The sequence below is a fragment of the Zonotrichia leucophrys genome, chromosome 15, assembly GCF_028769735.1.
Source record: "Zonotrichia leucophrys gambelii isolate GWCS_2022_RI chromosome 15, RI_Zleu_2.0, whole genome shotgun sequence".
NCBI classification, from domain to species: domain Eukaryota; kingdom Metazoa; phylum Chordata; class Aves; order Passeriformes; family Passerellidae; genus Zonotrichia; species Zonotrichia leucophrys.
The window spans coordinates 4,359,080-4,384,701 of record NC_088185.1 but is presented as its reverse complement, the minus strand read 5'-3'; the positions used below and the strand labels follow the sequence as shown (position 1 = coordinate 4,384,701).

General features: G+C 46.4%; 1 protein-coding gene across 4 annotated transcripts in view; it reads right to left on the bottom strand.

Moving 5' to 3' along the window:
• KIAA1671 (KIAA1671 ortholog) overlaps positions 1-18,249 on the bottom strand; it is a 65,937-nt gene extending 47,688 nt beyond the window's left edge. The window contains exons 1-2 of one of the 4 annotated variants that reach the window (XM_064727261.1): positions 18,023-18,249; positions 17,104-17,178 (exon numbers count right to left, since the gene is read on the bottom strand). The gene's annotated coding sequence lies outside the window, so the exon portion shown is untranslated. Of the gene's footprint in view, positions 1-16,882; positions 17,065-17,103; positions 17,179-18,022 lie in introns of those variants that run through there. The other 3 variants (XM_064727260.1, XM_064727263.1, XM_064727262.1) reach the window with 3 other exon arrangements.
• Between the last annotated feature and the right edge of the window lie 7,373 nt (positions 18,250-25,622).

The window sequence follows — 25,622 nt, the reverse complement described above, 5'->3', positions numbered from 1 at the left end:
TCAGTTGAGCTGCCCATGCTGCTCCTGCATGTTACCATCCTGTGTGGCAGAATCTCAAAGCCACCTTGTCCCCAGTTTTGGGCACCTTGTCCCCATTTTTGTGCACTTTATCCCCATTTCTGGGCACTGTTTCTCTCCATGCCTCCCAAGCAGTGCCCATGCTCCCCTTGGCTGTGGCAGGCACATTCAGCACACAAATGAAATTATAAATGGCACTCAAGTGTCTCTTGAAATCCTCCTGCTTTTATCAGAAAGGCTGGCATGTGAAGGCCTGGCTCTTCCCTGCTGCTCCTCTTCCTCAGCTTCCAAACACCTGTGACTGGGATTGTTTTATTATTTTTCCTGGGCCAAGCTGAGCCACCACAGGGTGTCACAGAGATGCAAAATGCAAACACCGCTCCAGGTCCCTTCAAATCTTAATGCCCTCAGGCGTTGCCTGCATTTTCAATTAAAAATCATGACAAAAATTGTCAACAATTTCTCTGTAAGAAATCAAAATGGATTATTCACTTCACAAGGTTATTTTTGCAGAAGATCATTTGGGAAGGGCTTCACCCCAAACACGCCCTCGCTTTGGCACTTGCCCACCCACCACACACACACAACTATTATTTACATCACTGCTAATTCCTTTAAGCCTATTAAGGCAACAGCAACAGCCTGCAGATAATTTTTCCACCATGAATCACGTGACTGTTGCCAACTTCCTCGCTCAGAAACAAGAATGTTTTAAATGACACAAAGCAAAATTATCTATAATCTGGCCCTGAACCTCACAGCAGATAAACAAGTCCATCTGTCTTCTCTAAGGGTGGAAAGCATAAAAATTCCACTAAGAAAATGTCTCTGCTATTAAAAAACCCAAACAAACAAAAAACAAAACCAAATATGTTTATGACATGGAGATCAAGCAGAAAGCCTGGCTCCAGCAGCACATACCCACTAAAAATACTCCATAGAAAATTACCTAATAAACATGAAGCTTTTCTTCTTTATATACAACTTTATCAGCAAATCTGCTTCCAGTATAAAAAAATTACTCCCTTATTGTGTAGATACACAAAGAATTTTGTATAATAACATATATTAGCAGCTCCTGAAGACATGGCTTTGTCCAGGACTGGGAGGTTGGGACTGGATGATCTCTAAAGACTTCCACCCCAAACCAGTCTGGGATTCCATGATTCTGTGCATTCCCCAAGCCACAGGAGCTACTGGGAGCAATGACCATAAACCAAGGTTTATTTCATCTCTCCTACAAAAGTTACCCCGCTGTCTAAAATGATTCAGTCTTTACAAACATTTTTCTTCTCTCCTTTCTCCTTCCTGTCCTCACTGACCGAGCCCTGGGGTCAGTCTGCAGCAATCCCTGTCTGTTCTCCATAGAAATCCTCCTTCTGCTGCTTCCTGCACTTGGAGAGGTGCTGATTGGATTAAATAAGAATTAACAGAGCAGATCCTATCACTTACTGTGCACGTACGAGTGTGAGTGATGACAAGAATATAACTTACTACAGTGCAACAAAAATAACACAAAAAACCTTATTCTGAAACTTTCACAACCAAGTAGATCATGAAACTAATTCAGTAAAAAGCAGGCTTTTTCTATTTTTGGGTTTAAGCCTGATTCAGGTTATTATTCACTGCAGTGGGATCCATCCCTAGTATTTAAGAGGACATTCAGGGTCTCTTAAAGGGAGAGATTATCAAAAATACTTTCATAATGGCTCTGGTTTTTAATTTGCCTAGCTAAGTTTATTCACAAATTAAAAACAGCTAATAAAATGCATTTAAATTATATTTTCCCAGATTCACAGTAACTCAGTTCTGCTTCTCAATAATGAAAACTAGAAGGCTGAGAATTAAAACTACATATTCCAAATCTCACAAGCCAGATAGATCTGCAAAGCCCCACAGACCACTGATATTAGAATTCCAAAGTATTGCAAAATTCAAAATATCCTTCCTCCATTTCCCATGTTCAAGTCTTTTGGAAACCTCTAGTTCTCTTTTACAAAAAGAACTAAGTGCTGCTCTTTTGGACATTCCAGTCCAGTCCCAACCCAAGGATGAAAGACTCCACTCTGACATTTCCTCCCACTGCAGAAAAGATTAGCATTTTGTTAAATAAAGTGTCCATCCTATAAATAGCAGCATTTACAAGCACTTGTAAATCTCTAATTGCTCCTGCCAGTACAATTGCATAACGATCATCACCTGCCAGAGCTTCACCCCCATGCAGCTGCACTAAAAGCTGCAACATTTCCAACCCCTTTCCATTAAGTGCTGCCATCCCAGTCCCACAGTGAGAACTTTGCACCTTGTATTTTGATCTCCATGATGCAAAGATTGGTTAAAATGGTAACAAGTTACAGAACAGCAATTTCAGTAATTCAAGCTGGCCCCATAGAGGCTGTAATAGTTATTTAGAAAAGCAAAAATTCGATGTTAAATACACTGGACTGGTCAGTATGAATTTAAATCACATTCCTGATGTAGCAGGACAATCAGCTGAAATAAGGAATCAGGAAAACACAGTGAGGGTGGGGAGGACCTGGCACAGGGTGCCCCATCCCTGGAAGGGTCCAAGGCCAGGTTGGACACAGCTTGGAACAACCTGGGCTAATGGAAGTTGTCCCTGACCCTCCCAACATAAATCAGTTTGGGATTCTGTGATTAATTTATGGTAGAGCAGGATTCAACAGCAAAATGCTGCTGTGTGTAACCAGGACAGAATGCATCATGATGGCTGTGGGGCACAGGGAGTCATCCTCCAAATTTCCTTGAATTTATGAGACAGATGTGCCTGGAGAGAATGATGTGGGTAAAAAATTACATGTAATAATCTGCTTCCACAGCTGTCAGTCTGTGCTATTTTCATAACAACGTGTGTCATATATAAAACATAACCCACCAGGATTAATGTACAGAAAGGGCAGATTGCTCCAATTCTTTCTAGAAAACAGCTTCAGAATATCACCCTGTAGAAAGGAGCAGTTTGCAACCATAGATTTAGTATCAAGTACCCATTTTTTGGCTATGCAGCTCCAAACATTTCTCCACTGGGTTTTGGGGACAATGACCACTGCTCTACAAATAATTCAGGCCAACACCTTGGTCAAGATCAACTTTGTCCAAGCCAAGTCTTGGCTGGAGATTTTCCTCGTTGTACATTGTGTTCAACTCAAGAGATCCCTCAAGAGCCCAGGGACTGACAGAACACATTTGGCATTTCCTCTGACCTGCACAACTGCCTCATCACACCCCAACCTTCCACAATTTCCTTCTCCCCAAGCCTCTCATTGACACTTTCAGAGGAAACTCTCTTCCCTTTCCAGATTCACAGTAGGCTTAATTTGTTTTCAAACTCCCTTGAGTCTCAGGTAGGGAAAAAACCCAACCAAATGAAAATTACATTAAATGTTGGTGAATCACCATTTTTTGGTACCAGAAGCTGCATATCCTCACTCTCCTGTGTGAATCATCTTTTACTTCCAGCATTCCACACAAGGGATTCCACCCAGCTCATTACTGGGTGGGTATTTTCAGAAAGTCCAATTCTTTTGGCAGTTGAAATAGGGAATAAAAGCAAAATCCTGATTTCTGCCAGCTAAGGATGACATTTTGCAGCAAAACATGAATTATAGGATAAGGCTGAAGTGAGGCTAAAAGTGTGTTTGTGCAGAAGGTGGGTATTCCCAGCAGAATGCTGTTCTGTTTGCTTCTCTCATCAAACGTTTGCTTTTGTGGTCAGCTTCAACTCCTGCTAATGTTCTTTTTAGCTTTCATCCTTGCAAATGCTTTTAAACCACAATCAAGACCTGCAAATAACCTCCCCATGCAGTTCAGCATGAAAAAAGAAAAAAAAAAGACATTCCAGAAACAACTGCATTGCGTGCCAGATAAAATATTAATAATCAGGTTTGGCTACAAGCAAGAAAAACTGACTATGGAACTGAAAAATTATTAATAAGTCAAATTAAGGCTCTTCCAGGAAGATGTTTGGTCATTTCAGGGAGGATTTTATTCTATCTGCAGTTCCCAAAGGTCAAAGGGGTCATGTCCTGGACACAGCAGAGGGTGGGTACTTGAATTTGCAATTTGGCAAATTTCTCCTCATACCTTTTCAAAATCATCATAGAACTTCCTGCTGGCTAATTGCAACACGGTCTTCTTGTTGAAGGATGCTTAACTTTACTTTTAACTGTATTTTAAATAAATTTTGGCTAGAGTTCAGTTTTTCTGCACAGATCCTGAAGGAATGGGTTAAATCCCTGACACTCCTTTTCATATCTTATGCTACACATCCTGAACATGATGGAATTAATCAAAATCTAATTTATTTATGCGTCCTTTGAGTGTATTTTCTCCATGACCTTGCTTTAAAAAGGTGAAATTTGGCTCATTATGGTTTCAGAAATACATCAGGCAGCTACTGATCCCTCTGACCTCGAGCAGGCAGCGCTTTCCAAAGCCCCAGAACTGAGGCAGGGCTGTGTTTCTCCAGAGGCTCCAGCTCTGGGTGGGAATGCTCTCCTTTGGCAGGCAAACCATGGACACAGCTGAAGGAGTGCAAGGAGATGGATGAACCAGCTGCAGCACAGACAGAAATATGGGATTGAAAAACAACTTTGGCATTCTTCCATTTGATACTCCCCTCCGCAACACCACGCTCCGTACCATGTTCCAGCAGTAAAAGGAGCTTAGAGACCACCCACACCTGGAAATATTTACTGTAACTGTGCATATTTCTCATCCTCTTGGCAACAGGGGAAGGGGAAGGACAACTGTTTGATCTCAGAGCTGACAGGACATGGATATATCACCACTGGACTTTGTTTAATTTGCTGCCTTCAGAGCCACCAGCTGCTGCAAATGCTTTTAAAAGCAGCAATGATATAATTGGGGCAGTTTCCTCCCAAAACAGTACTTGGACACTGACACTGGGACTTCTTGATGATTAAAATAGCCCTGCAGCACCTTGCTAAGCCTGGCAGCCAGCGTGGGGACACCAAAGCTCATGTGAATTGTGGGAGGTGCAGCACTCCCCTGGGAGACAGGGCTTGGCTGACCTGCTGAGGAATTCAAGTCAAAGGATTGAGTGAACCAGATCCGTGGGCTTTGCTTTATTGAAAAAATCCACCTACTTGTTACAAAAATAGGCAAGTGCCTCCACAGCACTTTGAAGCCCTCAGAAATAAAGCTGACCCATGGCCCTGTGCTCCCAGGCAGGAATCAGGGGAAGGATCTCTCCACACAAACCCAGCCTCTGAAGGTCACTGTCACACAGAAATAGCACGAGGTGAGAAGACATTTCCTGCTTGCCTTCGTGCACAGCAGGTGCTTTTGTGTCAGAAGGACAAAGCCCCTAATCCTCGGATCTGCCTCCTCAAATTCTAATGGCTTTCCAGTGCTGGAAAAATGCATTTGTGGCCTGGCACAGTAAACCACCTTCAGAAAGTACAACCAGCTCAAGCTGTCCTGTGATTGACATGGGGTCACCAGGACAAATTTATAAATACTGAGCCTTCATACATTCATCTGAGTGCTGAAAAATTAATTAAGGTATTGCCATATGGAGAGAAAAAAAAAGTGGTTCCATCCAGAAAAATTAAGGTTACTGGCCTTGGAGCATGAACTTGAACACACTGAAATCACTTCAACAGTTTAACCATCTGGAGAAACCTGAACCCATAAAACTGGAGGACAAAGGAAAGAGAGTAATGGTCTAGAAGACCAAAATCATGATATTAAAAATGATATATGTGTATACATAGCTATGGTGACTAACGTGTATCCAAGGCCTAAGAATTAACATTCCTCTGCTTCTGCAAAAACAAGAAAGCAGGTTTACAGTGCATTATTTTTATACCTGTACTTTTCCTGACAGACACATTTGGAAGCTGCACAGTCGCCAGCAAAGACTCATTCACAAAGAGCACGTGGCAGCTACTGATAAAACAGCCAGAGCAGAGATGCTGCAAGAGATTACACTGCTCCTAAGCTTTCACCTGGACTAAAAGAAACCACATGATCACTGGCTCAGGCTGGAAGGGACCACAGAAGGTCATCTGGTCCCATCTTCCTGCTCAAGCAGGGTCATTTCAGAGCACATGTCTCTGGAATAACTCCACTGAGGGAGACTCCACAGCCTCTCTGGGAGATCTGGGCAAAACTGTCACTGCTCATTCCTGACACGAATATTTATGTGCTGCTTCAGCTCTCACAGCTCTGCCTTCAGATGTCTTCTCTGATGGCTGGTTTGCTGCTTGTGATCTTAAAAAAATCATATGCAAAAAGCTCTGTGTTCAACAGCTTTTGATTTGGCTGCTAATGACACATTTTCTATCAAAACAGAGAGCCAACACTGTGTCACAGCAATTTCTCCACTCAGTCCATCATCATTCCACCTTGCAGATATTTGATTAGTCACAGCATAAGCACGTAGTTGAGTTCACTCAACAAGCAAATACACTCGAGCCCAAAATACTCATACCAGGCACTGCTGTGGAAATGAACTGCAGCTGCATGGCAGATAAACAGGGGCCGGACCAGGTGATTCCCAGGAACAGATGATTCTGCTCTTGAACAAATGAACAATTTCAAAGCCTGCTCCTCTGAGTCACAACAATCTCTGCTCTGAAGATGAAGCCTGCAAAGCTGTAGATAAGGAGATCTCCCTGGGACTGCTGCAGGAGACAAGCACTGTGACAAAAGACTGGCAGAGCTGGCACTAATAAACAACACAGCTCCATCTCCCAGGCAGCACCTCCATCCTCAGCTCCACAGCAGCAATTCAAGCACTTCACAGAAAAGATTACCCAACTTGGAACAGGAAAATTATTAACAGTATGAAATTGGATTAATTTTACTCCAGTTATGCCTTTCAAGATACTGATGGAGCCATTAAAACTCATTCAGATCAAATGGACATGACCCTCAGATTTACCATTTCCACTCCTGTCTCACAGATAGTGAAAAAAACATTGGACTGAGTAAAGATGGGTGGATCTATTCTGAGTCAAATAAAATATTGTTATAATTTGGTGGTATATCATTCCCTGAGCCAAATTCCCTTATGTCACCCTCTGCCCTAAACACACTGACACATGAAATCCTTTTGCCTTTCAGGTTGTTCCCAGTGTTCCAACAGCTCTTTGATCTCTTCCTTGTGCACTGAGCCTGGCATTAAGTCAGGTAGGATATGGTGCTGCAGCAGGGTGCTGCCTCCTCCTCCTGCCAGCCATCAATAAACTGCCCTGAGCTGCACACCCAGAACAAACCTGCTCTGTCAACAAAGCCTGACATTGTGCCAGAGGAGCTGCTGCTGCTGCCTTGATGATAAGGCTCCTCTTTTCCCTTCACTGAGCACATCTGGCTTTTCACATATGCAGGAAATAGGTTTGTTCCCCCACATTAATGCAAATGCCCAGCTCAGAATCACTGGCTGGGTACTGCCAGCTTGTACAAGTGTTCCTTTGGTTGCCTGTGAGCAGGGTGTTGTTACCAGCAATCCACAAAGGAGCTTCCTCTTCCCCCAAAGCCCCAGGAATGGAACAGAACACAGAGGGTCGTGTGTGAGCCAGAGCAGTGATGCTGCATTTCTCCTCATTTCTGAACAAAAGGATGTTTAAGCCAAGAATTCTGACAGCAACAAGCCTCCACATGCATTGTACACTACCTTGTTCTTCAGAAACACAACATTATTCAGCAAAATCAAGGTCTGTAATGAATTATTGATAACACGTACACCATCCAAAAGCTTTGTGAGTACTAAACAATCTCCTCCACCTCCCTACATGCTTGAGAAAGCACAGAAGGGGAAAAAATGCCTATTAATTGAAAGACAACAGTTCAAGCACTACAAACGTTAATGTATTTATTGAGGGGGGGTGAAAGAAAAAGAAATAGCTGGAGTGGGAAAAAAACCAGCTCTGAAATCCAAATGGTGGCACTGGGAACCTGGGAGTGCCTGGATGTGCACAAGCACTGGTGTGGAACATCCCCAGCACAGGGACAGGGAGCCCCAGGGAACCCCAGGGCTGCTCAAACCACACTCACAGCTTTGGCACAGAAGGGAATTTTTAACCACAAGTGAACCCTGGGGGCTTTTTAACTTTTTGGGAAGTTTTAAGCACAGACTGCAGAGAAGCACTTAAACATCAAAATGAAGATAGAAGAATAAGAAGAAAGCATTTGAAACTGATGGTCCAGTGTAGAGATCACCTACATTTTAAGGCAGGGTAATAATAAATAGCTGACAAAGGCATATTTTGCAGCTCACAAAAATTAGGAGGAGTGAAAGATCACAGGTTTGTCCTCACCAGTTCATCCAGACCTGAGTGCCTCAACATGAGCACTCATTTGCCCATGAGCAGCCAGACCATGAAGCTTCCCTCAAATCACCCCCACCCAGCCACTCACACCACAATTACAGCAGCCCTGGCACCTGATCCCAGCTTCTCAGAGCATATCCAAGGAAGGGATTTAGTAACCTGAAAACAATCTCTCAGTGAATTTAGAAACACCCTTCTGAAGTTATTACAAAGAAGGATCCTTGGACTGAAATCTGACTCAAAAGAAAAGCAGGATACACTGAGTTCTCCCAGCTCCTCACCTTTCATGGCTGTGCCCACAAAGCCCCACAGTGAAGCACGACCCCCTGATCCCACTGTGGTCACTTTAACACCACTGGAGGCCTCTGGAAGCAGAGACACTCACCAGCCTCAAGAGGCACAGCAGGTCCTGCAGCTGCTGAGAGAGAAATCTGCTGAGCCAACTCCCTTGCTGGCCTTTTGGTACAGACCTGCAAGTTCAAAGGGTGCCATAAAGTTGTCATAAAAACAGGTAACTGGCACTGCATCAACAATTTCTGAAGGAGGAATCCCACCTGAGCCAAACAGGAGTCACACCAATCCAAGGAACTGAATAAGTAGCAAAGTTGAAAAGGAAATTAAAGATCCACATGTCCCAACATTTTTCATGAGACAGCAGCTGGTGAAGGATGCTTCAGAAGTGACTTAGGCACAAAATTTAATTTCTTTTCATTTTCTAGTAATCTGCAGCTTTGAGACTTGATGAGCCAACAGGAGACACCTGCTCAGTGAAGAAGATTGGGCAATTTTTTCACTTTGTTTCATCACATATGAATCAACCAGCAAACCACACACAAAAGGTCTGTGTGAAATACTGGACACAAACTCTGCTCAGGAACTGCCCTGGTCAGCCTGATGACTTCTCCTCCCCAAAGTGTTCAAAAATCAGCATTAATAAAAAGCAGACAGGCTGGAAGAGCTGTGCCTGACCAAACCTGCCCAGTGCTCAGGCAGAGTGCGGCCTGTCTGCTCTGCAGCAAAGTGATAAACGCCACAGATTCTGAAGTTTAATAAAAGCCAGTCCAACCTACTACAAACACTGTCTTGCACATTGGTAAACAGTTATAAACAACCTGCTGTTAATTATATTTTTTAAAATATACACTCGTGCCTTAACAAGTTTTTCACTCCAGCCTTCAGCCCAGATATGAGCAGTAGCAGAGCCATTAGATCTGACAAATTGTGGTGCTGATTCTCTCTGTGAGCAGCTCCAACCCTGGGTTTTGGGAGCTCAGTTCAAGCCCAGCTTTCCAGGGTTGTTAGACAAGACATGACAGAGAAGAGAGCACAACCACTTCTACAGTCAAGACAAACAAAGATGGAAAAAGCTTTAACCTTAAAGTAACCATCTTCAGCATTTTTGAAGCGTGCAAATCTGACGTGAAAGCTGTTAAATTAAAAATAAAATAAACTCAATGGAAGTGAAACAAAAATTCTGGAGACAATTTGAAAAATGTATGAACCTGCTCCTTACAGAGCCAAGCCTGTGAAAACACCATCTCAGCCAGCCATAAATCTACAGTAGAACAAACCTGGATTCCAGATAAATTGTTTTGTACATTGTGTGCAACAGTCCAATATCAACAAAGACAATGTTCTGTGCGATCATTACTTTACACATAGATCACGCACACAGCACAAATAATCTCTGAACATTCTACATGTGCTGGAAGCAATACTATTTTTTAAAATACTCATTTTGTGAAGAACATTAACTGAACATTATGATGACTTGTAAGAATTATTATACATAAATCTATAATTTTAGAAATATCTAATACTACTTGGATAAATGAATTGTATGTATTGGATAAATGAAAATATGTATTATAGAAGAACAGAAGTGTTAGAAGGAACCTTAAAGTTCATCTCATTCCACCCCCTGCCATAGGCACCTTCCACAAACACATTCCCAGTATTTAAGAATAAATAAGAGATAAAAGGCTTAATATGGTTCCTCAGAGGGGTCACTACTGGGGCCTAAGTTACACAGGTGCTTCAGCAAAGTGCCTTTGGGAGAGGAAAATATGTATTTCATCTTAAGTCTTCAGCCTCTCCATCATCTCCCTTCAATTTCCTCCTCATGCATGACAGTGACTCTATTCAAGCAAATATTTCACAGGAAGAACAGATCCACACAGACCTACAGACACAATTCCTGTGTGTGACTGCAACACAGGCTACAAGAAAACCTCTCCCTGCCCAAAACTAACCCTCTGTGCTCCGAGCACAGGGAAAAGGCTCCCATGGAATCTGCAAGCTCTGCAGAAGCAAAAGGAAGCACAATTCCAATATGTTTAACGACTGAATTAGCATAATGCTCACGAGGCAGAAAGCAGAAGCAGCCTCCCTGACCTTCTTGAAATGCTGACCTGTAATTATTGATGAGCATTTCCAATGGGTGCTGTGATTCACCCAAGGAAACATCACTGCCCGGTCAGGTGAGAGCAGATCAGACCTCTCCAGCAGCCTCCACATCCACACAGAAACTGACTAAAACCGTGCTTAGGAGAGTAACAAAGACCTGAAGTTGTACTGGAAACTCTGATTAAATGAATCTCAGAGTGATTCATTTAATCTCTCCTTAGCAGACAGCAGCTACAGAGCTGCGGTGATTTAATTATTTTTTTAAATATTCATTTTGTGAAGAACATTAACTGAACATTATGATGACTTGTAAGAATTATGATACATAAATCCATAAATTTTAGAAATATCTAATATTACTTGGATAAATGAATATATGTATTATAGAAGAAGAGAAGTGTTAGAAGGGACCTTAAAGCTCATCTCATTCCATCCCCTGCCATGGGCAGGGACACCAGGCTGTTCCAAGCCCTGTCCAACCTGACCCTGAACACTTCCAAGGATGGGGCAGCCACAGCTTCTCTTGGACAGAACTGCTACTGCTGCTCAAACATGCAAAAAACCCACGCTGCACCATGTTTGCAGCAGGAACAGGATAGCATTCAGATAACTCTGTAGCCGTCATGTTGCTGAAAACATTCTAATGACAGATTACACTAATATTTGACATTCAATAGTGCCAATACAGTAAGACACTGTTTGACAACAATAACAGCAGTGACATTTCTGTAAGGTCCCTCAGTCAGGGAGCGAGCCAGCCGTGCTGCTCAGCTCCAGCAGAAAGGCCTGTTGTGCTCCTTTGGGTCAATGAAGAATTCCCAGTGTTCTCATGAAATATCAAACAGTTGCAGTAGCCAGAAATTCCAACTCTGTTTTAAATCCTGCTTTGCTGGGCTCGTTATGGATGAGGCAGCTTTGTCCATGGAAAGCCTTGTATGGTTGAACATAGTCCCAGCAGATAAACATCCCTCCTAAATGTTGGCACAACTCCTTTCCTGCGAGGAGCCTTCAGTGCTTCGGCTGCACTGAGACAGCCAAGCCCAGCACAGGCTCAAGGCTGAGCTCATTAAAAGAGCAAAATAAAGACAAACTTAAAATTCCGCTCCTGCTCGTGCCGTTCAAACTGTAAAATAATGATGGGTCCTCATTTTACAGCAACAGGAATAACCAGTTTTAGAAGTTGACATTTATGAACATCACTTGTTGAAAGGCACTGAAAGCACATATTTAACCAATACTGTGATTACAAAAACAGTCACTATGAAAATATAAACAGAAGAGGCTGCTGTGTATGGCAACAATGTTGCAGCACTAAAAGCACACACAAATCCTCTTATTTTCATCCATTTCACTAAAACACTGGCATCTTCCTACCCCTGGAAAGAGGTAGGAAGGGTTATGAAGGATAACTACCAAAATAAAAAATAACAAAGTACAGGCCGAGCATCTTCACTCCATCACCTCCTCCCCAAAGCACTAAACCCACGTAGTTTAGATTTAAACAACAGAATGCAGCAAAGTCCTTTTTCCTCTCTCTCTCTCGGCCATGCATGTCCCTGCAGCAGAGCTGGAATTGCCCATCCGGAGCTCAGCGCAGGAACTGGGTCAAGCCCGGAGCTGGAGCTCACAGCCCACTCGGCTCCTGGCGATTCCCAGCCCCCAGCCGAATCAAAGGGGTGTTTTGACCTGGAAATAAGGCTCGGATCTCCTCCCTGCCCACATTAAAGCCCATCTAACTGCGAGCAGTAAGACGAGCCTTACTCCATCCAAAGCTGCGGCATCGCTCTTTGGAGGAGCTGCTGGAGCGCACACGCTTCTCCCCTCCAAGTGAAAACCGGGGAGACACCAAACCTCCAGCAACTGAATTGTCATATTTTCCTGCTCGTTACACCAGCCTAATGACCATCTCCTGACTCGTAATTACTACAATAGTAAGAAGTTTTCAGTTCTCACACTGCTCCAAGATCAACACTATCTCCTTTCAGGCAAGCAGAGGCTTCACTCTAGCCCAAAATTGGAAGTTTTGGCAGTTAATTCTGATAAGAACTTTTAATGAACAAGCTCTGTAAGTGGCTTTAGAAGAGCCCAGATCCCCCCACCCCCAATGTTTAAGTGTGTGCTCATTGGACATGACTCAACCACAAACAAGCAGTGTTTTGGATAATAACCCTCTCTGTGCCCTGGACTGCTCAAGCTGCATCACCACAATCACACAGCCCTCAGAAAACATTCATTTCCTCTCCTCTCTTTTGTAGAGATGAAGAGCATAAAAAGAAAACTCAACTCCCATTGTCTCAACATAAGTGTAAAGCATTCAGGAACTGCAAAAAAATGTATTAATGATCTCCTATTTATACAGATGCACTGAAAAATATCCCCAAGCTGTTTGAAAGTGTTTTTGTTTGCAGAAATTCCAGCATTACATATTCCCAGAACAAAGAGAGTGGGAATCAAGAAAATAAACCTCCTTGATTTGAGAAAAGAATCTAAAGATAAAGTATGCTCCCATAAACAGCTTAATTTTAAGAGTCTGAATTCTTTAAGCCTGGGCCTGAGGAAAATCATCACCCAGTAGACTTAAATATCCTTTTGTGATCAGATGTTCAGGTCATACCAATCACGAGAATAAAAGGGAAACATTAGGGAGTTTTTTTAAGCAATAGCTGAAAATAGATAAAACAGTCACCACACTAAATTTAGTATGTTTTGGCAACACTCAACATCCAGGTTTTCATAAGAATTTGGTTTTCTTCCAGTTAACAGAACTCAAGACATGGGAAGGCCTCTTCACCTATAGAAGCCTTCTCAAGGCAAAGAGAAATTGACTTGCTCTGGCTTTGTTACTTGTAAATATTTTAATTATTCCTGGAACACGGCTTGAAAAGAATGGCCTGAGAGTTCAGAAGTTCATGGATGTCCTTCAACCTCACTGAGAGTCAATGAAGGACAAGAGAACAGAGAACCAACTTCACTTCTTCTAAACCAGTAAGAAGAGCATCTCCTCGGAATCAGCAGTCAAATCTCACTGGAAACACATATCCAGGCAACCCAAGAGCCAATTCCTGGACATTTTTAGGAAAAGTCTGCACATCCAGCTGCCTAGGGCAGGTGCATCTCGAGTTTGTCAAGCATGGAGTCTTCCAGTGAAGCTGTTAAACCTACCAAGCCTGTGGTCACTCTGAGGGCTGTGATTAGGATTCAAGACTGGTTGCTGTGGAGAGAATTCCTCAGCTCTCCTGATGCTATTATTCCAGTCTCTTTGGCTGCAAGCTCCAGACAACCACACAGTGGTTTACACTGCAAACCCTACTACCACAAGCAGGCACTCTATACTTAAAGAGATTTCTGAAGCAAAAGCAAAAAAAGCTGTGGCTTTTGCCCTACAATGCCTTTGGGCAATTGTTACACACACAAAACTAAAAACACACCTAAAAACATTGCAACATTCCCAGGTTCCAGTCACCCCTGTGCACCAAACACAAACCAGTGATACAGACTGGGCTCACAGCATCACCACAAGCCTCATGCCTGGGCTTGCAGGATTGAGCATTTATTTCAGTCTCACTTTTCCAAGCAGCCCACAGCACACAGCAGGATCTGCTGCTCCATAAAGGATTCACTGGAATGGTCCCTTCCTCCTCAAATGCTGCCTCCTGCTTGAGAATTGAACAAGCTACATTTACCATAAGAAATAAATAAATTTATAAAATCAATGAGCAGAAAGGCTGCAGCACTGCATCATGAACATTCACCCAGCTCAGGAAGTGAAAGACTTCAAACCTCATGCAAGAAAACATTCCATTAAAATAAACTGCTTGAAAATAAGGAAAGAACAGCAACATTACACATAAATGGATGCAGAACACTCCAATTTAGACACACCCTCTTACTAGGCAAATTTTTCACTAACTATCCAGCACAACCAGTGCACTGCCAAAGGACATTTCCCTGGATAGGGACAGTGCCAAGCTACCAACTTTTGTGGAGTGTCAATTTGAGAAATCACACCAAGGCTTAGAGAAATATATTGATCTGTGAAACTGCCCAATAAGAAACCAGCATGATTTTTAAACACATGAGCAGCCAGGAGAGGAAGTTACATCTGTAAGTTGTCCCCAGCTGACACATTCAGGGAAATCCTCTCCAATGTGATCCTGAGCCCTGTCCCTGATCTGCACAGCACTCCCCACAAGCAAATCTACACCAGAATTTTCAGGACTGTGAGAAGTTTTCTTATCTGTTTACAAACTCAAGGACAGAGAAATCAAATCAATTTGATTCACATGTTACTTGGATAATCTGTGAGAAGGGAGGAAGCTCCATGAGCAACAACCAAACAGGGAATAACTGCAGGGCAAGGACCAGGGAGTGAAGAGCAACACATTCATTACCACAGAGACTGAGCTCCTTTTTCACTGTGCAGTAACCAAACACGTGCCAAAGAGAGGGCAGGTGACAGGACTGGTTTCAAAATTATCTAATAGCCAGAGAAACATGAGTGCTGAATGGAGCAGAGTCCAGGACAACACCCAAGCGAAATCACAGAGCTGTGCAAAGAATCCCAGGAGCAGGAATACCTCAGCTCTCCATCCACCTGGGACCTGCTGGTCAGGACTTGCTTCTTGCACATGTGCTCTGAATGTCACCTTGAGCACACATGGGGCAGGAAGGGCTGGGAAACTTATGAAGCACAAAGTCTAAAATTCCTGCTCTCAGCAAAGCCTATTTTCAAGTTGTAACTGGGTTTTTTTTCCCCCTTTGGAAGAAATCAGGCATTTGGGAAGCTTATTGCCACTGCCACAGGAGTCTGCACGTTTAAGGGGCTCAATTAACACCCAAGGTGATGGTGCTGCACATGGCTGAAAATGGAATTAAAAAAAAAAAAAAAATTCTGCAGCTACACAAAGCCTGAGTATGGCAGAGAGAAAAACTGCTTCATCATCAGCCGTGGAAATTTTCTGAATCCCTGGTTATCTCGTCAGGAGCAGCACAGATGGGGGACTGTGGCCTTTCTCCTGCCATAAGAGCAGCAGCTCCAGAACTGCAGCGTGAGCACAACCCTGGGGCTGGGCCCATGCACGTCCTTTACTGCCACATATAAAATGAGACAGCAAAAAAATGACAAACCAAAGTATTCCAGTTGGAAACAGTCCTAGACTTTGCCTCCTTTTAGGGACTTTCCATACTGTGACTCTCCAGAGTGACTTGGTTCTGTGTCTTCTGTACATTGGGAAAGAAACATTTAGCTTAGAATTAGCTCAGGGCATTGTCTGAAACAGAGGAAAAGTTTACACACCCATTTTCAATAAACTCTACACCTATCAAAAGGGAATTACAGGCTACAACATCTATTTAAATAGGATTCCAACCTCCTTAAATACCCTGAAGCACAAAGACTTTATAGTTTTACTTACTAATAAAGATCTTTGATAATTCTTACAGGAAAAGGCAGAGCACATTGCAAAGAAAATCCTAGCCAAAAAAAAAAAAAAAAAAAGAGGGGAAAAGTTTATAAATTCTTGATAGATTTTTTTTTTCCTGAGAAAGTCTGTACCTGGATTAAACTGCCAGGCAGCTTTATTAGCATTTCTGCCACACAACTGTCTGCTTCCCTACACACCCTGCAAACGTCACAGGAAAACAAAGAAAACTCCCATTTTTACGTGGTCGTTAGAAAGATGCAAATCCTTCTGGTTTGTGGAGGAGAGACCAGGAAAAGAAAATGCCAACAACCTTCAGCTCTGGCAAAAAAGTACCTCAGAAGCAGCTGAACAACTTCCCAGTTACCCTGGAAACAGAGTTTACCCCTCAGCAGACAGGGAAAATTGCCTGCAATTACCACCCCGGAGTAAAGCACCAGTTTGGACAAAACATCAATTTCTGTTTGCTGCAGCTCCTTTAACGCGATCCCAGTAATTTATCATGAGCAATATTTGAGCTGGAATGGAATTCTATTACCAAACCCCAAAGAGCCTGAGCTCTATTACCGGACCTGCAGGTATAATCAAAGGTTACAATATCTCCTAATGGCACAGAAGAGCTCTGCCATCTGCCAAGTGCGATTTTCCCCTAATCCCATTCCTCGCACACAAATCAGAATCGCCCGGATTACACCACAGAAATAGAAGTCAAGTCAATACCTGAATCCACGGGATTAATCTCCCACCTCCAGACGGGAGAAAGGCAAGAACAGCAACAATGCTGCAGGCAGGCTCAGGAAGGCAAAGCTTTCCACCCGGCTCCGTGCAGCACCGCACAGGAAATTCTGGGATTTCACTGATTAGCTTCACCCATCCACAATCCCAGCGCTGCTCCCTCCCAAATCCGAGCGCAGAACTCCGTGCAAATTCAAGGAACTGACCTCCACGTGATCTTTTGGAGCAGCTATTTCCACCCACAAGCAGCACTCCAGGTCTCTCCGCGCTCACATAAACCGCTTGGATTTGGAGTTAGGAGGGAAAATTAACAAATGAGCTGCGTATCACCAGAACAACACAAATCTGACCGCCCAAGTGCTTCCAAAACAAAAATATATGCCCCTAGCAGAGGGGTTGGAACGAGATGAGCTTTAAGATCCTCTCCAACCCAAACTATGCTGAGATTCTATGCACACACGATGCCAGCAAACAAAGCTATGTGCATCTTCAATTCAAAAGCAGCATGATGAGTTTAAACTGGCACTTCGAAGTAATTTTAACGAGCAGATTATATATTTCCCGAAATGCAAGGCATTAAGGAGTCACATACCACTCTGGGGAAAGCCTGAATCCCTCCTGCTCTGCCCAAGCAGCCGTCGCCCGGCTGTAAACCGGGGGGGAGAAAGGGGGAGCATCTTTATTTGTCCATTTAAGACCTCCAAGCACATTACCATCCCTAATCCAGCGAGGAACAGATAATTGCAGCCCGCGTGGATTACAAAATTACGCTCTAATCCTCAGCACCACGAGCAACACCACCGTCCACCAAAAACCACCTACAAGCCCTCCCCACCTCCAGCCGCCGAATCGGAACCACAGAACGGGATTTTTTTTTGGAGGGGGGCTTTTCTTTTTAACCCACGAGGACAGCAGCCCTTGGTCTGACGCAGTGAGGAAGGAGCAGCCAGGAGGTCCGGCAGCGGGGCTCGGGCCATGCGGGAGCGGCGAGCGCACCCAGGGCACGGGACCCGCTCCCCGTTCGAGGCGGGCGAGGCACTCCCGGGGAAGCGGGGAAGCGATTCCCGTGCCGGCCCCACGGCTGAGCGAGCACTGCCCGCCTTTGTCCCACCCAGCAGCACTCACCCAGCCGAAGCACCGGCTGCTCGCTCCGCCAAACCGGGCGCCGGCTCCGCCGCACCGGGGAAGTTGCTTGGAGTGAAGTTGGGCGCGCAGCGGCCTTTCCCCCGCGGCGGCGGGCGGCGAGCGGCGGCCGGGCACGGCCGGGGGCGGGGCGGGCAGGGGGCCGTCCCTCGGCGCTTCCCCGGAGCGAGGGGCTGCGGGAAGGCGGCGGGAGGGCGGCGGGAGGCGGGAATGTCCCGCCCCGGTGCCGGTCCGGCCCCTTCGCCCCGGCGGCCGCGGGGCCCCGCGGGAAGCGCCGCTGTTGCCATGGTGACCGCGCGGTGCGGGCCGTGGGCGGGGCTTCCCCCGCGCAGCGCGGCCGCGATTGGCTCCGCCCCGCTCCACCTGCTCCGCGCGGGACCGCGGGTTCGAGTCCCGGCACCGCCGTCCCGAGGGACAGTGGCTGGGCGTGGGTAGGGCTGGAAAATGTGGGGTGTGTCAAGATTATTTTACTGTGTCCACTTCTGGACAAGGATAAGTAAAAATGGGAGATACTGGAGAGGGTCCAGCAGAGGCCACAAGGATAATGTAATTATCTATCTAAATCTGGAGCATTTTTTATGATGAGGAGAGACTGCAGGAGCTGGGCCTGGTCAGTCTGGAAGGAATCTCATCAATCCATACAAAAATCTCAATTCGTGTGCCAAGAGGGTGGTGCCAGGCTCTGCTCAGTGGTGCCCGGTGATAAGGAGCAATAAACACAAGATGCACCTCAGTATGAGGAAGAAGCTCTTCCCATGGAGGGTGGCTGGCAGTGGGACAGCTGCCCAGGGAGGAGTCTCCCTTTCTGGACACGTTCCAAACCCACCTGGATGCAATCCTGTGTCACCTGCTCCAGGTGACCCTGCCTTGTTGGACTGGATGATCTCCAGAGGACCCTTCCTACCCCATCTGCTCTGGGATTCTGTGATTCTAATCAGTGGAACAGGCAACAGTTGCATCCCTTAGTCAAGGACACCCTTGAAAACTACAAGCTTTAAGGACCTGAAAATAAAAGTTGATGTATGTTTATGTAAATATTGGTAACTTTCAAAGCCGGTACATTCTATGGCTGAACTATGTTTGTTACAGTAATAAAAATCACACCTACAGGTCAGAAAGACTCTGCCCAGATGAAGACCCTTCCTCTGGGCAGGGGGAAGCAACTTGTAGGGAAATTACTGACAAATTCTAATAAAGGATTGTGCTTGGAAAGTAACTAACTCTGAATTTCTGTGTATAAATAATAGCAGGAAAGTCCAATGGTGTGTGCTGGATTTGTGGAATATACTGAGCACCCAGGCGGCACACCCCTGAAATACATAATCAATGTCTCTCTCAAGTGTGTTATTATTGGCTTGTTGCACATCAGATAAAAAATCCAATTTTGTGGCTACCAGTGGCAGCCCCTTGGCCACCACTGTCCTCCTGTCACCCTCAGGGCAGCACAGCTGTGGAACCCAGTCCAGGGAACATTGCCTCAGAGCAGAGAAAATCAGAAATGGAACATTTCAAACCAGGGAGTGTTTCTCCCTAGTCCTTTCAGGAATGGCACCCAAGTCATGGGATCTTCCCACTGGCATCCTCTCCATGCCACAGCTGTCACAGTTCAAGAGCTCCAAGTGCTGCTTTTTGTCATTACCAAAGGTGTGGCTCCCTGCCGAGGAGGCCAAAGTCGGCTGGGCTTCGAGGCGAGGCCATGACTCATGGCAGGAGGAAGGAGAGTGTGGATGATGGGCTGGCCAGGGGCCAGGGTGATGCCATGGCACAAGGAAAATGAATCTCTATGTCCTTATCCCAGCTCTTGGCAGGGCAAGGAAAGACCAGGCAGCAGGTCCTGTGTCCCTGCTCTCCATGGGGAACTCATTCATCTGCCTTTAATGAGCCCAAATCTCCTTTTATTGCAGGCACAGGGCTCCTGAGCCAGTGGATTTCTCCATGATCCATTCCAAGGGAGCCAGACAGTCTCTGCAGCTGCCCCTTAGCAGGTGTATGGATGGGAGCAACAGGAAAAGTTTCAGCAGCAAAAACATCCAGCCCTGTAACAACAGCAGGAGTATGGAGCTTGCCTTGCCTCCTCTGTTCCCACCCACATCCCATTTAAATTAAGATCGCTTTCCCACAGCTTCCCCCCTTGCTCCCAAAGCAGGATAATATAGGTGTTTCCCCCACCTTAGCAACCCTTTCATCTTCACCACACCAAGGGATCCCAATTCCATGACTCATTTGCCTTTTCACTTTTCCACAAGCCAAGCCATAACCCATCCCCTCAGCCAGCACCCTCCCTGCAGCTCCAGTGGATGAGGGAGATCCATGGCTCGGATCAGCGCCTCTGCCAGGAGAGTGTTCCTGCCTCTTACACCTCTTTGAAGCAGTTCTTTTTTCCACCCAAGGCTGGGAATCCATGCTCCAGCACACAGGGCTCTCAGCAAAGTCATAAGGAATGAGAAAAGAGCCTGATCAGTTATTCAGGAGCCATTTAATGGCAGCTCCCTCCACAAAAACACCTACACAGCGACAGAGCCGGAGAACTGGACACACCAGGCTCCGGAGGCCTCACAGCCTGGGAGCCGCATTCAAATGGACACTTCAAGAGAGCAGCCCTGTTCCCAAGGAGCTGCTGTTTTGTTTCCCACTGTGTGAGGAGCAGCCTCAGCGTGTGCTTTGGTGAATGCCCCGGGAGATGAGACCTGGGAGCTTCAAAGAGGCCACAGAAACTCGGCCTGGTTGGAGCTATAGCAGGCCTGGGGCAGAGCCGTGATGGCGGCGCTGAGGGGTACAGAGCAGGCCCAGGCCTGACCCTGTGAGCCTCAGGGGCCAGATCCTCACCCTCACCCAGCCCTTTTTGCCTTGGGGACACCCTGAGCCTGTGAGAAAGGGAATGGATGGAGTGCAGGGCCAGCACAGAGCTGTGGGACTGGTGGTGCTGCATTGGGGACATGGGAACCCCCAGCCATCACAGCCCAGCCTTTGCACTCCAGCTCTGGCACCAGGCAGGAGAATTGTCATCCCACTACCACCCCAGTGACACCCCAGTGATACCTCAGTACTGCTGCTCCCTTAGAATCATAGAATTCTTTGGGTTGGAAAAGCCCTCTAAAACCTTCAAGCCCTGCCCAGGCCACCCATGTCCCCAAGCTCCACATTGACACATTAATTAAATCCCTTCAGGGCTGGAACTCTACCACCTCCCTGGGCAGACTGTTGCAGTGTCTGACAATCCTTTCTATGAAGCAATTTCCATAATATTCAATCTAAACCTCCCCTGGCACAGCCTGAAGCCATTCCCTCTGGTTTTGTCCCTTTGTCCCTGGGAGCAGAGCTGATCCCCACCTGGCTGCACCCTCCTGCAGGGAGTTGTGGAGAGCCAGAAGGCTCCCCCTGAGCCCCTCAACTCCCTCAATTGCTCCTGGTGCTCCACACCCTTTCCCAGCTCTGTTCCCTTCCCTAGACATGCTCCAACACCCCAGTGTGTGTCCTACAGTGAAGAGGACAGGACCTGGCATGTGGCACAGCCCTGGCTCCTGGAAAGGTTCTTCCCCTGTGCTCTGTCCCCACCTGAGACCCTGCATGAATCTTTGTCCCACTGCGTTTATCAGCACTTAGCAGAGCAGAGGTGACCCCAAAAGGGGCAGAGTTAAATGCAGAGCCCTGGCCTCTCACCCCATGTATATGAATTAGGGCTGTAATTCCACCCTGCAGTGTGGATGGCAATAGTGAACAGACGCTCCCAGACCCATCCTGCAGACATCTGAGCTTTGACCCTCTGTTTTATGACTTCACTGGAGCTCTCAGAGGGATGGCAAGCAGCAATCTACAGTGAAGGAGTGCCTGCACTCAGAAAAGAATGACAGGTCCCTTATCTGTGAAGTTTCCATTCTTCAGATACAGTTTTCAAACAAAAGGCTCCACTCCTCAGATGAGTAATGCCACTGTTTCTCCTCTCCACCATACAATTAACTTCCAGGCTGGGATTTCTTCAGAACTGAGCTAAGAATGGCATAAAGCAGGGAGCACCAGGGAATGTTCCCTGCTCGGGTGATTTAGCTCCTCTCACACAGCCTGTCAGTGCCCTGCAGTGGAGAAATGGGTTAATTGCAAATGGCACACGGACACTGCCCATGGCACACCTGCACAGTGAGGGCAGGGACAAACACAGAGGGGCCCAGGCAGACCCCCCTCAGCCCCTGCTCTGTCTCATTCCTGTCTCACTCCTGCCTGATTCCGGCGAGTGCGACAAAATCCCCTCCTTTGTTCCAGCCAGGAACAGTCTCCCTCTCTTCCTGCTAGGCCAGTTGCTCCTGTTATGTGAAAAGGTGGAGGTGTATGCAAAAACTGCCTGTCTGGGTCAGGGGAACACTGATTTTCCAGTGCTCCCCTGCTACCCTTCCCAGGCCCACGTGGCATTGAAATGCTCTGCCCCTCAGCAGGGAAACACTTCAGTGTCCTGCCTTGCAACCTTCCACAAGGTAACTGCTCCCACAAAATCCAGATGTCACAGGCATCTTTTATTTAAAATCCTTTTGTTAGGATTTTTCCTCCTGAGAAGCTGAGACACCTCAGGAACAAAATGCAAACATTGATTATCTGCTGCTGTGGAATGCAACAGGTGCATCTTTGATTAGCCCATGTTGGTTGTTTCTAATTAATGGCCAATCACAGTCAGCTGGCTTGGACAGAAAGTCTGAGCCACAAGCCTTTGTTATCATTCTTTCTTTTTCTATTCTTAGCCAGCCTTCTGATGAAATCCTTTCTTCTGTTCTTTTAGTGTAGTTTTAATGTAATACATATCATAAAATAATAAATCAGCCTTCTGAAACATGGAGTCAGATCCTCATCTCTTCCCTCATCCTCAGACCCCTGTGAACACGGTCACATTCAGAACTGTTGGTGACAGCTCAGGATGAGCCCCAGGAGGAAACAGGCTCCCCACACACCTCAGGCACTGAGCGCTGCAGGAAGGTGCTCCACTGCCCACTACATGAAATCTGCATAAAGGAAAACAGGAAATCCTCCCACTCTCCATCACCACCACAGCAACTATCCTTAAAAGTTCCTTTCCCACCTCTTCTTGCACATCCACCATGGAAATCAGTGCAGAGCTCACAGAGAGCAAGTGCCTGGCTCAGAGCACAGGGAGGGCACAGCCCTGGCACTGCCTTCCCAAAAAAACCCCACTGGCCATGGGGTTGCTGCCTCTCCCATCCTCAAGTTTGACTCAGGAACAGGGCTGGGAGGAGGAAAGCAGGAGAGGGAGTCCTGTTTTAAATGGAATAGTCTGTTAAACACACAGTCCTTGTGAAGGCTGAGCTCTGCCAGGCCCTGGAAAGGGCATCACCCCTCTGAGGGGGTGTGGAGCCTGTGGGATTCACCGTGGTGTCCACATAATATTTCTTCCTCCAGAAAGGAGAAGTTTGAGAAGGCAGAACTGTCAAGCCTCACTGCTGAAAGCAGCCATAGCCAAGGAAACCTTGACTAAAAAACAAGGATAATTGAGTGTCAAATTTGTATGTATAATGCTCTCCAGTAGGAAGGAGCTGTTAGATTGCACCGTCACGGAGGTTCCAGTGCAACAGAGGGAAGAACCAGTGGGTGTGGAATTGTTGCCAGTTATATAATCCCTGGTGGTTTTGCCTGCACTGGTCTGGGTGAGGACATGGCCCCATCCTGATCCCTGTGCTATCAGCCAGCAGCACATGGCCAGGCTTGGGGGGCTGTGGGGAGAACAAAGGGATGCAGATTTCCTGGGAGTCTGCTTTTGTTTTGCCAAGCAGAAGAGTGACTCAGATTTCAGAGCACTCCTGTAACCCAGCCAACAACAACACGTCCTTAGTCACGGCGATAAAGCTGAGGATCCGTGTTCCATTTGCTGGACTAAAAAAAGCTCAAACTCATCCACCCAAGGGCCAGGTCAGTCACTAAACCAGAGACTGAACCCCAAGCTGTGTGCACTGACGGCAGCATCTTCCTCCCCAACAACCTCTCCACTCCTGGAAATTACTCAGAAAAATCCACTGAACCAGCACAGATAATCTGGGTGCTGCACTATCACAGAGCTCTCTGATAACTCCTAAGCACTCACATGTTGTTCCAACAGGGCTGCCAAAGCCTTGCAGAAATGCTTTCACTTCCTGAGAAATGCTCCAGGAAACAGCACCATACTTCCTTGTGCTTAAGGACTGGCTTAACACATCCCTGTGCTGTTGTCTCCTGGATCTGAGCTCGTTTTTCATGGCTGTGAGGTACATCCACAGCTCATTGGAAATGCCTGAACGTGGATTGCTTCACCTCAATTGTTGCAATCAAAGCAAGCAAAAGGAGAACTTAAACTGATAAAGGGGAGGTTTAGATTGGAGTTTTGGAAGAAACCCTTCCTTGTGAGAGTGCTGAGGGCCTGGCACAGGGTACCCAAAGAGGCTGTGGCTGCCCCATCCCTGGAGGTGTCCAAGGCCAGGTTGGATGGGGCTTGGACCAGCCTGGAATAGTGAAAGGTGCCTCTGTGAGTGAGATGGACTTTAAGGTCCCTTCCATCCCAAACAATTTCATGTTGCCCTGAGATTCCCAATCCCAGGCTAACAAAATCCCTGTTGTACAGTCCTCCATCCCCCAGTGCTGCAGGGCTGGGTCAGCCCCTTACCCTGCATCAGTCAGGTGCTGCTGCCTGTACAAACTGGGCCTCTCTGCAGGATTTACCCAGTGATTGCTACAGCTGTGAATCAGCCTTTGAATTTTCAGCTTCATTTTCCTTTGCAAAAGGCCTCTCTGAAATAGGTGCTGGAGCACCTTAAGGCAGCAGAGAGAGCTCAGGGTGTTGCCAGGACAGCACCCACCTGGGCAGATGTTTGTGCCAGGACTCAGCATGTCCATTCATGCATGTTAACAAGGGCTATAAATACTCTGGGCCCTTCAGTGTGCCACGTGCCTGAGCCTGGCAGGAGGGTGTGTGAGGACGAGCACTCCCAGCTGGGCTCACCAGCACAGCTCCCAGTGCCCCCATCACACCCAGCCCTGGGCCACAGCCAAACTGGTTCATCTGCCACTGGTGCATCTGCCACAGCCCCCTGGGAGCCAAAGGATTGGGAGCAGAGGGGCAAAACAGAGCATGGAAAGTCCTGGGGCTGCCACCACCCCTCAGAGGAGCTCCCATAATCCAATCCTTCCTCAAAATCTCCTGAAGAGCCCTTGCTGACAAGGGGTTGGAATGGTTTCTCTTCCTGCACAGGACAGAGCTGCTCCACCAGCTGCTGTCTCCTGGACTGCATGGACGTGGCAACTGATGGAAATTTCCATGCACTTCAAAGCACAACCTCAGGATAGCTGCTTTTGTGAGAAACTATCCCAAGTTAAAAATTAATGAAATTCACTTTTAGGATCATTTACTTTCCTCCATCCGAAAGGCAGGAATTTTGCCAGTCTCTCTGCTCAGAGCACGGAGCAGTCCTGCTTTGGCACCTTGGGGATGTGGCCTCTGGTGGTTAGGTTGCCAATTAATATCAGGTAATTAACACATTTGCAAGGGCTGGTTGAAACCCACCCTGGCATTTTGCAAACTCTGCGTGTTTGGGGAGTGTCTTTATCAGCTTTT